The sequence below is a fragment of the Canis aureus genome, chromosome 33 (assembly GCF_053574225.1).
Source record: "Canis aureus isolate CA01 chromosome 33, VMU_Caureus_v.1.0, whole genome shotgun sequence".
Taxonomy (NCBI): domain Eukaryota; kingdom Metazoa; phylum Chordata; class Mammalia; order Carnivora; family Canidae; genus Canis; species Canis aureus.
This window is the reverse complement of record NC_135643.1, coordinates 13,486,063-13,503,384: the sequence shown is the minus strand read 5'-3', so window position 1 is coordinate 13,503,384 and position 17,322 is coordinate 13,486,063.

The following is a 17,322-nucleotide window of genomic DNA, read 5'->3' as shown; positions in this document are numbered from 1 at the left end:
GAAAAATGGTCATAAAGCTAATTAATGACCATGAGAAAAGAAATTAAGATATTTAGAGAATTAAGGTTAAGGAAGAAGAAATAGAAAAGGAGAAATGTAGTGAAGCCATGTCATCACAGAGTTTTATGACTAGCATAGGAAATACACCAATTCTTTCATCTTAAATATGCACAAGACAGGAATGGGAAAGTTAAACAGTGTGATTAAAAGTTAGCAAATGGCAGGGAAGTGGAAGCCAGGTCTGAGTGATCCACCTCTGTTAATAAAGTAGCAAGCTCTCTTCTATTATTGCAGCTAGAATGATCAGATTGAAGAACAGGGGACTTAATTCCAAAAGCATTCTCTCTACCCCCCATTTTTTAAAGAGAAAAACAAAAAGAAAAACCCTCAACAACTCAATGTTGTTGAGTCTAAACAACATTTCAGCATCTAAAGTCTGAAAAATCAAGGGAAATTAGCTGATGAAATTTCTTTTCATTTTCATTTCACCTGCATATTTATTTTCTTAATGGCATTGGATATTTGTCCTTGCTAATTATAGCTGTAGTTAAATTTTGAACATTAGATGAACTTTTCTGAGAGAAAATAATGGAGTCTATTTTATAGAAATACATTGAATTCACTATATAGCCATATTAATAATCAATGAATCAGAGTGTAGGAGACTACAGCACTGATATTCAACAGTTGGTTTGTTTCTTACTGGCCTAGCACCATGTTTTTAGACGGAGGGAGAGGGTGAGGAAGGGCAAAGGGAGAGAGAGAAGCTTAAGCAGCCAGCATGGAGTCTGATATGGGGCTCAGGTTACTGACTCTGAGATCATGACTTGAGCTGAAATCAAAGTCACTTAATCAACTGAGCTACCCCAGGGTCCCTGGCTTAGCACCTTTAACAGACAACCAACCTATTCAGGTTTCATGTTTCTGTTGCCGAAAAATTAAAAAAAAAATAAAAGCATAAAAGAATTATCTTCCAAAAAGTAATGTTATGGAAATTTTCAATTATTTTAATGTATGTGGAAAATGCATACATAATAAACAAAATCTCCAGAACAAAGGAACATGTCATAACTGATGAGTATAAAATCACAAAGGACCATTTGCCAGAAGAAAGGGTGGTGCTACAAGATACAATAGTGTCTTAGGATGATGAAGTACAGCAAAGGATACAACACAATTAGATCAGAAAAAAGACCATGTGAATGGAGTCTGAGCTCTAATAAATATAACAAAATATGATCAAGTTATGAACCAAATAAAAGGAATGGGAACTCAAGGAGTGATAGTGCAGTGTTCCATGGCAAAAGCATAAAAAAAAAAAAAAAGACAAAGATATAACTAACTCATGGTATTCTGTCTTTGTGAAGATGTTGGAAAGGCCGAAAGTAAAATTTGAAATGTTCAAGAACAAGCAGATTCTCATGGAACACATCCACAAGCTGAAGGCAGACAAGGCTCGCAAGAAGCTTCTGGCTGACCAGGCTGAGGCCCGCAGATCTAAGACCAAGGAGGCCTGCAAGCACCGTGAAGAGCGGCTCCAGGCCAAGAAGGAGGAAATCATCAAGACTCTGTCCAAGGAGGAAGATACCAAGAAATAAAATTCCCTCTCTCATCTGTACATAGTGGCCTCAGCATGAATCAGATCAGTTATTCAATAAAACAAAACTTTATCTGCCAAAAAAAAAAAAATAAGATCTATTAACAGCAGAGATGCCCAACTGAAACAGGAGCAGATCTTCACATTTGTGAACTATACGGGCCATTTGCAATGAATCATAAAGTGTGGTAAAATCTAAAGAACACTAAGCTAAAGGGAATTAATGGCTGCCACGTGGAATTGCAAAACAAAAACACGGGTATAAGCCTTCCACTTAATAACATATACAGAGCTGAAGTTTCTAGAACATAGTTAGGCTTCCTCTTGGGACGGTCATTTCTTTAGGAGGAATTTGGATGGGGAGGCAGGCTCTATACTACTATACTTTCAGAAAGAGGAAGATGACAAGTCTTACCACCAGTGAAATTTTGCTAGTGTGAGTGAACTAATATTAAAGTGCCTTTTCCAGTTTGCTATGTGAAGACAAGTGAATGCTTTTTAATCTTACTTCAAATATCCCAGAAGGGGGATCCCTGTGTGGCTCAGTGGTTTAGCACCTGCCTTCAGCCCGGGGCGTAATCCTGGAGTTCCAGAATCGAGTCCCGCCTTGGGCTCCCAACCAAGCATGGAGCCTGCTTCTCCCTCTGCCTGTGTCTCTGCCTCTGTGTGTGTGTGTGTGTGTGTGTGTGTGTGTGTGTGTGATGAATAAATAAATAAAATCTTAAAAAAAAAATCCAAGAAATACTCTGGGAACCACAGCTGGTCATTACAATATTGGAATGTTACAGACAGTTTTGTGCTTTATTAAGATTAAGGATTCTGGTTTTATTTCCGTTTTCTTTTCATTATTGAGGTTATTTTGGTTTTCTATGAAATTCAGTAGTGCAGGGTAGATACTCACCATAACACTCACTGTTAGTGGATTTTCATGTTTCTTAAAAAAATAAATGATAATGTTCACATGGTATAAGCTTCTATAGTCTTGGTGAGTTTTAATTTTTAAAAATTAGATTAATTTTACCAAGCAGCCACATATAATGGGGGGGGGGGGGGGGAATCAGAGTCAGTGGATTCAGGCAGATCTAGTTTCACAATAAACTTCTCCTTGGTAAATACTCTAGTATCAGAGAGCTTTAGAACCCGAGTTCTGTAGATTTTGATGAACAGCACCAATTCTTTCTGAAAGTCAACAATTTGTTCCTGCATTGCTCCCTACAATATTTATTTGACTGTTTTTTTTTATTTTTTTTATTTTTTTTATTTTTTTTATTTTTTTTATTTTTTTTATTTGACTGTTTTTGAACAGTGATTGGATCCCCTCCCTCCTGGTCTAGCTCTGTCATTATCCAAACACCCACTACCTTATTCCCTGACAGCAGCACATACGTAACCTTGAAGAGTGGTCTGGATGTCAGTTTACACATCGAGCAGGGACGATTCTAAAGGGTAGTAATGAAAACTGTATCTTTATAAAAACTTATAACCAGATATAAGTTAATACTTCTCCACACTTCCTCTGTGTGGACAGTTGTGGGTAAGAGGATGGGCTTGGGACGATGTAGCTGGCTGCTCTCAGGGCACAGTGCTGGAAGTTCTCCCAAACTTTCTGCTCTTAATTTGAGGCTCTATGTCCTGGCAATTCAAGAAAATCTTTACTCCCTTCAGGAGAGACAAAATGAAACTCATACTGTACTACATTCTCATCCATACTACTTTAATCAGAAATATAATGAAGTCTATAATTATAATTAACCCATCTATCCTGGTCTGTTTGGGCTACTAAAACAAAACTATCATAGGCTGGATGACTTAAACAACAAACATTTCTCACAGTTCTGCAGCCTAGGAAGTCCAAGATCACAATGTCAGTAGATTTTATACCTGGTGAGAGCTTACTTCCTGGTATACAGGCAGCCACCTTCTCACTATGTATTTGAAATACATAATACAATGTATTATGCCCTCACATTTCTGCAGGGGCAAAGGTCTCTTTTAAGACACTAATTCCTTATAATGGCTCTACCCTCATGACTTATCACCTCTCAAAGGTCCCACTTCCCAAGACTATCACACTGGGGATTAAGTTTCCATATATGAATTTTAGAGCAAGACATTCAGTCTATGGCATTACCACTCCTATTTACTTCTTTTCATAGCCTCTAGATTGCAAATCATGTCTTTCCATCTAATCGTAAGGTTTTCCTCTCAATGTTTAATGGGTAGAGATATTCCACAAATAAGCAGACAGTCTGATTCACCTACTTGGGTTAAGGTGCCCATGCTCTGGCTTGATTTAAAGTCTTGCCAAGATCATACACAATTCAGTTGTGCCAAAGCTCTGAAATGAAACTTAGCTGCTCTTACCAGAAAAATAGAGAAAAGATGTTGGGAAAACCTAAAAAAACATAAATTCCTTCACTTTCAGCTTCTGGCTGCTAAACTTGAGTCAGTACTATCATTTTCTTCTTTGTCTCTTGGAAGGTTGAAAATCTTCTCTTTCTTTAGTGCATATACTTCATTCTTTTCTAGGTGGTAAACCATGAATTTTGTCATTTTCTTTTTTATTAAATGGACCACAATCAAAGCTTTCTCAAAATGGCAAGGAGTAAATGTATCTTAAAGATAAACCTGGATAAAATATTCTTCCTTCTCGATCAATATGCAACCTAGGATATCATAATAGTTCTGAGTTAAATGAATATGAATTGTTGCTCTAAAGAGATATTAATCTGTAATAAGTACAGCAGTAACACATTTCCATTGTCTAATGAAATTAATCTTCCATGTAAGGGTGTTTTTTAGTAATTTCACTATTAAACACAAAGATGATATAGATTAGAAATGTTTGACTTTTATTGATTTCCTTAGAAACACAATGTGAATAAAATATTATTTAAGTATATTTTAGGAATAGGAACTGCATTTTCAGTAAGATAGGAGTTGAGTGGCAAAAACTAGTTTTTGTGGTATCTAACCTTGAAGACAGGTCTGGATGTAAGTTTACACACTGATCAGAGACTATTCTAAAGGCTAGTAATGAAAACTATACCTTTATAAAACATAATCAGATACAGGTTACTACTACTCCATGCAGTTGCCAGGCAGCTCAGCCAAAACACATTCCAAATCTTCTCAGAGAGCTGAGAAAAGTGATTATTTTAAATAGAGGCTATTATTAATGTGTTAACAATTAGTGATATTGGTAAAGTCTATCATTTTAATCATAAACAGAGTGACATAATTTGTATTTAGAGTCTTAGTCAATCAGTAGTCAGATATTGAAATAAAATGGGTATTTTAAACTGCTTCCAAAACAAATGATAATTTCTAATCACATTTAATGTCAATAAAAACTTATTTTATTCATAACAGTCTGTGTATGAAATGGAACTCAAAAAGAACTACATTTCATTTTAGGGCTGAAAAGAATTCATGCTATTCAATATTTTCAGATAAAAATACAAAACAAAAATAGTGACTGTGAAAGAATAATCTATACCTCATTTTTAAAAACATTTTATTTATTCATGAGAGACAGAGAGAGAGAGAGGGAGAAGCAGAGACACAGGCAGAGGGAGAAGCAGGCTCCATGCAGGGAGCCCGGCATGGGACTCGATCCCGGGTTCCCTGGATCATGCACTGGGATGAAGGTAGCGCTAAACCCCTGATCCACCCAGGCTGCCCCTCTATACCTCATTTTGAACAAATTTGACTATTAAGATATTTCCAACTATAAGAGAAATTCAAAATGCAAGATTTAAATGATTTCAAACAAACAGTATTGTTACAGACTACATTGTGGAGGATTACTGCTAGATTCATAAAGAGAATGGAATTCTACCTTTGCATTAATTCCCTCATACTGAAGACATTAAAAATATTAAATGATTATGCTGCATTTGAACTTCTTTTTATTTCTTTGAAGTTTTTTGCATAAAACATATTAAAGCATTAAGGACCTATGAACTTACTCTTCCAAAGACTATCCTCTAGGGTCTTGAGACTGGACAGTTCACACGGCCAGTAGTGATGCATAGAGAAATCTTACTGGCTTGGAAATCTTAGGAAAACCACTAAGTTTGCTGGTTTCATATTCCCCACTGGTAGGATACTGGTTCTCGAAAAGTTCTCTTTTGGTTTATACCTAAGATGGGAATACAGTTGGGACATGGGAATGGCAAATGAACTGTAAAAGAGAACTGTAAATCACAAGTGAGAATGAATAAACTTTAACAAAACATTTTTTTTTTAAGTAGGCACCACACCCAACGTGGACCTTGAGACCAAGAGTCACACTCTGGACTGAATGAGCCAGTCCAGCACCTCCTAACAAAACAGTTTTAAAAAGTGCATATAATTTTTTAGCATTAAAAATATCATTGACTGGATGGCTTAGACAACAGAAATTTATTTTCTCACAGTGCTGGAGGCTGGAAGTCCCAGATGAAGATATGGGCAGGATTGGTTTTTCTGAGGTCTTTTTCCTTGGCAGGTAAATGGTAGTCTTCTTGCTGCGCCTTCACACAAGTCAACCCTTGATCTGTATTGTCGTGTCTTCATCTCTTCTTTTTATAAGGACACTAGTCATATTGGATTAGTCTTCACCCATATTACCTCATTCTACCTTAATTAGCTCTTTAAGACTGTCTCCCAATACAGTCTCATTCTAAGGTACTGGTGGTTAGGATTTCAACATACACATTTTGGAAGGGACACAATTTAGCCCACAAAATAGTGTATTTACAATAATATCTGTTCATAAATGCATTAGCACAAGTAGTAATATATTAAATCTTTGATATATTAGAAGGCAATAAAATAAATCTTTCTCAGAGAATCACCAGATTATATACCCTCACATGATGTTGGAGGTAACTTAGTCCTTCTGCCCATTTAACATGGGAGGAAAGAGGTCCTTGCACATGGCAGTGATTCACTCTGCTATGTCATTCTACTACATTCACTCTGCTATGTCATTCCATAATAGGTGCTATGTACCTATTATCAGCCTATTAATCAGCACTTGCTGATTATCTCAATGCAATTTATCGTACATGTATAGGTTTCTGACAGTGTGTCGTGTACTATGGAGTGTGTGGCACACACAAAGAGAAATAGCTCTAGTCCTCGTAGAGCTTACAGTCTTGTAGAAAGTCAAAATATTACAAAATAAGCATGCCAAAAATTTAGAACAAAATCGCAATACATAATAGAGAAATACATAGTGTTGTAAGAACCTACAGTAGAGTGACTTACTTGACTTAACCTGACTTACTTGACTTAATCAAGATGATTTTTCAGCAGAAGTCAACTTGAATTGAAAGCTGGATGGAAGTAGAAATTAACCACATAAGGAAGGGCCCGGTCTGTAGCCTCTGTTATGCCTTCGACCTTTCTTGACTGCCTTCCTCCTCATCCACACAGTGTCAATCACACTGTCTGACTCCTGCCATTCTCTGAGCATGCTGGGCTTACTACCACCTTAACACTTCAGCCGTCTTCCACCAGATACCTCCTTAGCCACCTCCTTCACATGTATCAGATCTACTATTCTCGGTGAAGTCTATTTTCCATAATATTATATCCTGCTCTAATCCGTCTTCCAGTATTGCTTTATCCGGCTCTGTTGTTCTTTTTTCTTATCCCTACAAGACTTACCACTTTTTTACATTATTAATAATTTATTTAAATATAATGCTTATTGTGTATTGATTGACTCCTCAGCTAGGATATATACTCTTGTCGATAGCAGCAACTTTTATGTTTGGTTTGCTGATGTATACCAAATACCATGGACAGATACAGAATAGTCATTCAAAATATATTTATTGGTTGAATTAATTGATTTATTGATTGCTGAAGGAAAGCTTGTGTCTGGAGAACAAAGGTTAGAGAGTTAGTACTTAGGGGTCAGACCTTGCAGAGGCTTGTGACATTTTTGTAACTAAGATACAGCGAAAAAAAGGGGGTGCAGGAGCCATTAAAGAGTTGCAAGAAAGGGACAGAAGCAGATTTAAGTTTTGAAAAAATATCACTGGTGTTCCTTGCTGTAATAACCCAGGCAAATGACAGCAGCTTGGACTAAGGAGCTAATAGGCAAGGTAGATAGTAGAAGAATGAGTGCAGAGAAATTTAAGGGGTAAAATGTTGATTACATGAAGAAAGTCTGTGTAGTAAAAAATGCATCCGATTGCTGGCTTTCTAGCCCAAACTCTTTCCATTACAGAAGAGACAGGGAAAAGAACATAGACTTTATATTCAGTAGGTCCCTGTTTTACACCCAAATTTCATAACATAGCTATGTGACTTTGGACAAGTAACTTAACCTCTTGACCCTCAAATTATTTTCTATCTAAAAGTAGTAATAATTGGGGATCCCTGGGTGGCGCAGCGGTTTAGCGCCTGCCTTTGGCCCAGGGCCCGATCCTGGAGACCCGGGATCGAATCTCACGTCGGGCTCCCGGCATGGAGCCTGCTTCTCCCTCTGCCAGTGTCTCTGCCTCTCTCTCTCTCTCTGTGTGACTATCATAAAAAAATAAAAATAAAAAAAATAAAAGTAGTAATAATTGCTACATGGCAGACTTTCTGGAAATATAAAATTAGAAAATGTATGTCAAGCACTTGGTAACCTATAAACAGAAGCTGTTCTTAGTAACATGTTTATCTGAAAAGTATCTTTCTTTTAAAAAGCTGTTTTGTAAGGTTTAATTTGTATTTTTTTTCAAAATGTCAGTCATGTATATTGCAATATCAAATGTCTAATTACTACTACTGTAAGTGAGAGAGTCTATTATAATGTCACCTTAACAATACACACCATTTGTAGTGAACTATTGCAGCAATGGCTCCCAATTGTCTCTTCTCACTCTGACTCTGGGCTTGGCCACATGATTTGTGTTAGCCAATACAGTAGCAAATATGACTTAAGCTGAGGCTTGAAAACCACTTGCACTGTGGAATTTCCTCTCTTTGCTGCTCCTAGGATCACTGTGATCAACCCCTGTAAAGAAGTTCAGACTTGTTTTCTCAAAGATGTGCCCACAGAGAGCTAAGGGGAGTTTTCTCAGATGTTGTTCTCAAGGCCATGTACACTGCCAGTAACCAGACATGCTCATGAGGTCATTCTAGACAAAACAGCCCCAACAGAGACACTACATGACCACAGAGATCACCCAAGCTAGTTCGTATTGGAAAAACTGCCCAATGGATCCACAGATACATGAGAGAGAATAAAGGTTTGTTGTTTTAGGCCATTTTTTGTGTAGTTTGTTATGCAGCAAAATCTAATTGATATATCATTGTATCTTCAAGTCCCTAGCAAGATGCCTGGAACATAGTAGATGATCAATAAATATTGAAGAATTTTGAAATCTTTATTTAACGTTTATATAATACTATATGGTTGGATTAATCACTGAAAACTAGTGTTTTCTGTAAGAAACAACTTTTCTTCCATATTTACTAGAACATGAGTTATCTGCTATGATTTCTTTCTTTTTACCTTGGTAACTGTGAAAAATATTATTTTCTTAAAATTGCTTATGATTTATATGCTATGAAAATATTACTTTGGCATGTGTTAATTTAAAAATTTTAGTTTGAATGAGCTAATTACTAGTTATCAATGTCAGAGAAATATTTTATATACATATCTACATATTCACTTAGAAATATGTATATATACACGTGTGTGTCTGTATATATGCATATATGTAAGCAGTTAAACTTTATACTGTGAGGATTTAAAAAAAATTCTGTTAGATGGTTTGGAGACTAGTCACAGTAAAGACAGTAAGTTGGTTAAAACCAGACTGAAGAGAGTCTAGGTGTTATGTGTTACTCTCTGACTCCATTCGTAACTACTCACCTTATTCTTCACATTACAGCTCTAATGTTTTTTTTTTTTTTTTTTTTTTTTTTTTGCTTCAACATTGCCAAGCATGCTTACTGCAGGGTTTCTGCATTTGCTAATTTCAATAGCTGTACACTATCCTCAAATAGTCATATGACTTGCTCACTCACTTCCTTCAGATTTCTACTCAGAAACCACTTTGTCAGTGATGGCTTCCCTGGTTAAGCTATTCAGCTTTGCATCTGCCCTTCAGCATTTTATATTCCATCTCCCAGATTTCTATTTTCTCCTTAGTATCCATTATTTTCTTGCATACGTGCATCTCTCTTACTTATTTATCTCTTTATTGTCCAGAACACAAGCCAAATGAAGGTAGGAATTTTTGTCTGTTTCATTCATTATTTTATCCTCGGCACCTAGAACAGTGACTGACATCTAGTAAAAGCCCACTAATACTTGTGGAATGAATGAAAGACAGGGGTTCTAATTCCTAGGTATTTCAGAGCATCTGTGAATTAGCTGAAACTTATATAGAACTTGGATGTAGATGTAAATATAATTGCAGTTTTGTTGGGAAAGTGCCCATAACTTTCAGCAGATTAGCAGATTTATTGGTGCAAGAACCCAAAATGCTAGAAATAATTGATGTAAAGAATTTAAATTATGTTTTTCAGGTGTAGAGTCAAGAGTTATTGAAGCTTTTTGAGAAGGGTTGTGATGAGAGTAGAATGGAACTAACAGAAGATTAATCAGGAAGAATGATGGATTCAAGTCAGGAGAGATTAAAGGTAAAGAGACCAGTCAGGAGGTTATTTGAGTAAGTAAGACAAGAATTAATGAGGTCCTGAACTGGGAGCATGGTTTGGGAATGAAAAGAAGCGTTCCATCTCATTATGTGCAAATATTGTCTGTACTGTTACTATGTTAGTGTGATAGCATTGCTGAAATCGAAATCAAGTATCATATTCAGAAAAGTACATTCTTATTTTAAACTAAACAAAACTTCAAATAATGGGATGTTGTGAGCTGAAATAACCTCACTGCATTAAAGTGAGAAAGCTTTCCCTAACAATTTGAATCTTAATCCAAAGGTCATCTTTTCCTTCTGCCTACCAATACCACCATGAGTACATTTGTTTATGAGAAAGATGAGGAAGCATTATTTGCTGAATCCTGTTAGAGATACTGGAATAAGACTAAATAGCACATTATTTACCAGTTCCGCTCCTTTGATTTGACTAGCCATAAATGCATTCAAATATATTCATTTTCAGCTAGAAATCTAAAATATCATTTGGAAAATATCTTAATGGAAATTATTTGAAATGTTTCCCTGAAATGTTCCCTGCAGCAGAGAGGGCATATAACCTTGAGAATTGGCTTTCACATTAAATTAATTCCATGTCCTATGTTTTATGTGCATTTTGTGTTCACATCAATAGTTTATCTGTGTAATGTTGATAGGAAACAATACTTAAAATTATTCATTGGCTTGATTCTGATGGAAAAATTGTTTAAGAATACTGATGCTCGGGGATCCCTGGGTGGCTCAGCGGTTCAGTGCCTGCCTTTGGCCCAGGGCATGATCCTGGAGTCCCGAAATTGAGTCCCGCATCGGGCTCCTTGCATGGAGCCTACTTCTCCCTCTGCCTGTGCCTCTGCCTCTCTCTCTCTCTCTATGTCTATCATGAATCTATCTATCTATCTATCTATCTATCTATCTATCTATCTATCATCTATCATGAGTCTATCATTTATCATGAATAAATAAATAAAATCTTAAAAAAAAAAAAGAATACTGATGCTTTCTTCATAAACCCCCAGCACAATGCTACCTACTCGATTTGGGGAAAAAATGGTCTTCATAAGAATTAGTTTCCTTTTTCTCAAACTTTGCAAAAGGGCTACAAAAAGGTGAACCATGAGCTGCTATAAAATTAAAAATTAAATAATAAAATGTTATCTGAGAAATCTGCTATTATATGGAAATTCTTAGTACAATAATATAATTGTGCAATTGGGAAACAGATGCCTTTCACACCGGATTTCTTTGCAGACATATATGAGTTTGATACCCTTACTGCCCTGTTCCTGCATGCTCAAGTCAGGTATCTCTTCCCTTCCATGAAAAAGTCCTAGTTTACAATCTTGTCCCTTAAACTTACCTATAAAACTGCTATTTTTCTCCAATTCCTGCAATTTAATAGGTGACTGATCCAAAGCATATGTACCTCATTCTATGTCATGGGTGTTTTTCTTTTCTTTTCTTTTCTTTTCTTTTCTTTTCTTTTCTTTTCTTTTCTTTTCTTTTCTTTTCTTTTCTTTCTTTTCTTTTCTTTTCTTTTTTTTCTTTCTTTTCTTTTCTTTTCTTTTTTTTTGTCATGGATGTTTTTCAAAATGTGGATTCCTTCTGTGGTATTATGATTTATAACAATATATATTGAAGAAATACATATTTGATCTTCCTTGTTTCTAGCAGAGAGCTCCTAAAACTTAGGATTTCTTAAGTGATAGAGATGATTGTTTTGATATATATAACAAGCCCTTTCAATCACACCTGAATCTGTGTTATTGAAATGACTTTTGGACACCGAAGAGCAGGGCTGATTCCTGGGAGAACCAACCTTGTGAATAGAGGGTTGGAACTTTCAGCCCTATCTCTTTGATCTCTAGGGAAGGGCAAGAAGCTGAAGACTGAACTGGCCATCAATGGTCAATGATTTGATCAATCATGTCTATGTAAGGAAACCTCCATAAACATTCAAAATAATAGGGTTCAGAGTGCTTCCAGATTGGCCAACCAGAGTGCATCCGTATGTTGCTGTGTCGGGCCCCAGTCTTTATGGAGACAGAAGTTCCTTAGTTTGGACCTTGTCCCATGTATCTCTTCATTTCACTGTTGGTTTATATTCTCTAAATATCCTTTGTAATAAACCAGTAATCTTGTGAGTGAACTGATTTCTTGAGCTCTGTGGGATACTTTGGCAAATTAATCAAACTCAGGTGGGTTTTGGGAACCTCTGATTCCCAGTTGGTCAGAAACATAGGTAATAATTTGGACTTGTGTTTGGCACCTGAAGTTGGGGCAGTCTTGTGGCACTGAGCCTTTGTGAACTCTGAAGCTATTTCCAAGTAGACAGTGTCAGAATGGGGTTGAAATATAGGACACCCAGCTGGGCCAGAGAATTGTTTGGTGGTTTGTTGAAAACACACATATCAGGGGGTCCCTGGGTGGCTCCGCGGTTTAGCGCCTGCCTTTGGCCCAGGGCGCAATCCTGGAGTCCTGGGATCGAGTCCTGCCTCGGGTTCCCGGCATGGAGCCTGTTTCTCCCTCTGCCTGTGTCTCTGCCTCTCTCTCTCTCTCTCTCTGTGTGTCTATTATGAATAAATAGTAAAATATTTGGAAACAAAACAAAACAAAACAAAAAACCCCCACACACATCAGAATTGGGTGTAGAATTTGGTCTCCCTCTTACTTGTGGCCCTTCTTCTCCTTGTTCATTGGCACTTGTCCATCTCAGCCAGCTCTTTGCATCAGTGTCCTAACTGCTGTCTTAGCCTTCAACATTCAAATGTATCTTCCTTGTTGCTGGAAATCTGATCACACTATTCATTGACTTAAAATCCATCAGCAGGTTCTCAAAACTATAGGATATAATTGAGATTATTTATGCATTCACACACACCCCTCATATTCTGACTTTGCCTTACACTTGTCTCATATCCATAATTTTCATAGGTTGTGTATTTTCCTTCTTGTTTATGAAACACCATGCTGCTCTCCCCATGTGCACTAATTCTTCAGCCTTTGTTTCACTGACTCTATCCTCTTTCCTAGGCAAATTCATCCTTTTCTATTTCTCAGTACTGTGTATATTTCTTTTTTTAATACTTTGCTCTCAACATAAGTATTTTTTATTTTAATTCCAGTATAATTAGCATACAATATTATATTAGCTTCAGTTGTACAATACAAGGATTCAGCAATTCTATCCATTACTCAGTGTTCAGCACAATAAGTATACTTTTATCCATTCTCCCTTCCACCTCCCCTCTAGTAACCGTAATTTGTTCTCTATATTTAAGAGTTTGTTTTCCTATTTGACTCTTTCTTTTTGCTTGTTTTCTTTCTTAAATTTCACATTTGAGTGAAATCATATGGTGTTTGTCTTTCTCTGACTTATTTTACTTAACATTATACCCTATAGATCCATCCATGTTGTTGCAAATGGCAAGATTTCACTCTTTTTTATGATTGAATATTATTCAACCATAATATATAATATATAATATATTCAACCATAATATATTATGAATATCAATATTACAAATATGAATATTTTATAATATATTATATATTTAACCTATATATTATATATTATATATAATATATATTATGGAAGCAACCCAAGTGTTCGTGGGAATATATATATATATTGCTTCCGTAATTTGGCTATTATAAAATAATGTGGCAATAAACATAGGGGTACATGTATCTTTGTGAATTCATGTGTTTATATCCTTTCGGTAAATACTCAGTAGTGTGATTACTGCATCATAGGATAGTTCTATTTTTTTAAGGGTAGTTCTATTTTTAATTTTTTGAGGAATCTCCATAGTGTTTTCCACAGTGGCTGCACTAGTTTGCATTCCCATCAGCAATGCACAAGGGCTCTTTTTTATCCACATTTTCGCCAACACCTGTTGTTTCTTGGATTTTTGATTTTAGACATTCTGACAGGTGTGAAGTGACATCTTATTGTAGTTTTGATTTGCATTTCCCTGATGGTGAGTGATGTTGAGCATCTTTCAATGTGTCTGTTAGCCATCTGTATGTCTTCTTCGGTAAATGTCTGTTCATGTCTTCTGCTGTTTTTAAATCGGATTATTTGTTTTTGTGAGGTCTTGAGTTATATAAGTTCTTTATATAGTTTAGATAGTAACACTTTATCAGAAATGTCACTTGAAAATATCTTCTCCCATTTTATGGGTTGCCTTTGAGTTTTGTTGACTGTTTCCTTCACTGTGCAGAAGCTTTTTATTTTGGTGTAGTCCTAATAGTTTATTTTTGCTTTTGTTTCCCTTGGCTCAGGAGACATAGCTAGAAGGATGTGCTATGACCAATGCCACAGAAATTACTGCCTGTGCTCCCTTTTAGGACTTTTGTGGTTTCAGGTCAGGTCTCACATTTAGGTGTCTAATTCATTTTGAGTTTATTTTTGTGCATTGCATAAGAAAGTGGTCCAGTTTCATTCTTTTGCATGTAGCTGTCCAATTTTCCCAGCACCATTTGTTAAAGAGACTGTCTTTTTTCAGTACTTTGTGTATTTCTGTTGAAGCATTACATCATCATATACTAATGACTGGACAATTCCTTAGTCGTTTTTTACCTCCAATCCTAGAATAGTGATTAGTGCATAATTTATTTTTGCAGAGACTATACCTTCAACCAAATAATGATTCTAATAATTGAAATTCTAGGTTACATTCCCGTAGGTAGGAAAATAAATATTTTTCAACCGTTCACTTGTGTTTAAGATAGTCTAATCACTGCTATTTAACTGCCACATTTGGGAAACCTCAATCCACCTTTGGCTGATTCATTTTCTGAGTTCTGGCTCTCATAATGAGGCCATGTGGACATCTAAGAATGAAAAAGGATAGAAGGAAAAGTTCTCAGGGAAAAATCGAGGAAATTGCTACTTGGCTTCTATAACCTCATGCATGATGACTTCTGGAACTACAGACAGCTGGGCAGGGAAAGTACTGGCTCTCAAAGGAGATAAACAAATGCCAACGATTTTAATCCTTGCTGTGACTATGCAGGTAAAAAATACAACAGAATAACAACAAAAATCCCACCTCTCAACAAAGAAGTGACATTTTTTCCTCTGTACCAAGGAAATTTCAGCGGCCATGACCGCTACCTTTATCCAGATACTGCTTTTCCTAAATGCAAATAGGAGACCATCCCAGGAATTTCTTGGCAGCCTGACAAGAGAGGCATCTAATCTCACTGTCTACTCAAGCTAACCATCTGGAAATGGAATCTGTTTGCTAAGATGAGCCACCTTGTGTGTATGACATCCAGACAGACTGGCAGAGTATCCCTGGCTTAAAACCAGGGTCCTGGTATAGTAGGCCCAACTGCTAGAGCTACAGAAAATACTCTAAATTTCTGGAATGGAGCCCTAATACCTATGAACTGATAGACTGAATTTCTTTTGTTAAAGGGTCATGTTTAATTTACAAAAAATGAAACAATGATTATTTTAGAATAATGACATTCAAATCATTAATGAGTATATAAATCATACATCATTTTTAACTTTTAAACATATTCCTTATATTTTTGCATAAAACCAAATTTAAAATGTATTACCAATAATAAAGCTACTTTTTTTAAAAAAAGATTTTATTTATTTATTCATGAGAGACAGAGAGAGAGGCAGAGACACAGGCAGAGGGAGAAGCAGGCTCCATGCAGGGAGCCCAACGTGGGACTCGATCCCGGGTCTCCAGGATCATGCCCCAGGCTGAAGGCAGCGCTAAACCACTGAGCCACCTGGGCTGCCCTAAAGCTACTTTTTAAAGACATAATTCCACTAGTTTTCTTTTTATTACTATTTTTATATACAGCAAAGTGATATACCTATAATGTGATCGATATTTTCGTATCTTTATAATAAAGAAGCAATGAAACTATTCCAATAAGAATTCTATTGAAATCATTCTTATATTTTTCCTCCCTCTCCTCATGAGGATTTGAGGGAACGATGTGAAAAAAAGATAAAGCATGTACTACATTCAGTGCTTCCTTTTCTCCTTTCTCTTTCAGTATTCCAACTGGCAGCATTTGTAAATCATGCTTCATTCAAGATTTGAGAAAAATAAGAGGGGAAGAACGTAATTCATATACATAAACAGAATAGTATATTATTTGACCTTGAATTTTGCCCAGGATGTATTTTATTATGCTATCATCTAAGTTTGAAAATGGGTCTGTGCAGTTCTAAGAAACAAAATTTAGAATAGAATTACCAGGGTATCACCCAACAAAAACATCACTAATTAAGAAATATGTTTATTTAAAAATGATCTAGCTCTACTCCACTAGGAAGGAAAAGATTCATTCTTGGCTCTTGTCCTCAATATTTTATAGATCTCTGCTTACTTCTGAAAGTCTTCTCTATTTTTAAAAACTTGAGACCATATTACAAAATATTTCGTAACTGCATTTCCATTCTATTTACAGAGCTTAGCATCTATACATATTAGTTAAGCAATACTTTTCTTAATAAGGAAAGAAAGGAGTGTTTTGTTTGAGGCAAATTATGCTCAGAGACAGAGATTGTCTTTGCCAATAATTTATCACAGGTTCGCTGTGAGAATTATAATTTAAAGCTACAATATTTTACAAGCCAGTAGCATAGAGGATAATATCTCTTAATAAGCCAATAAAGAAATAACATACTCCAAACTAATGATAGGTTAATTACACTCCTGCTCCAGGCAAAGGGGAGATGAAAGATCTAAATTCCAACTTCAGTTGAGCCATACCTTTCTACTAGTTGATTCTCAGTGGAATTGGCCCTTCCAACTAAAAGCTGGGGATCTGCTGCTGGTGTCGGTCCCTCACTGCTGGGTACACAGTTAGCAGATGACGGACCTCGAGTGGCAGGCAAAGTAAGTGCCCTGAAGGTTATTACTCCAAGGACCATTACACAGTTTGTACACTGCCTACGAGGAGTAGCCTCACCAACATAGACACAGATGTCCCTTCTCCTGAGACTACTGCATGATTTAGCCCCACTACCGACCAGGAGTGTCCTGCCCGCCACAGAGAAGAGTGCTGCCAGATCTTTGAAGAGCT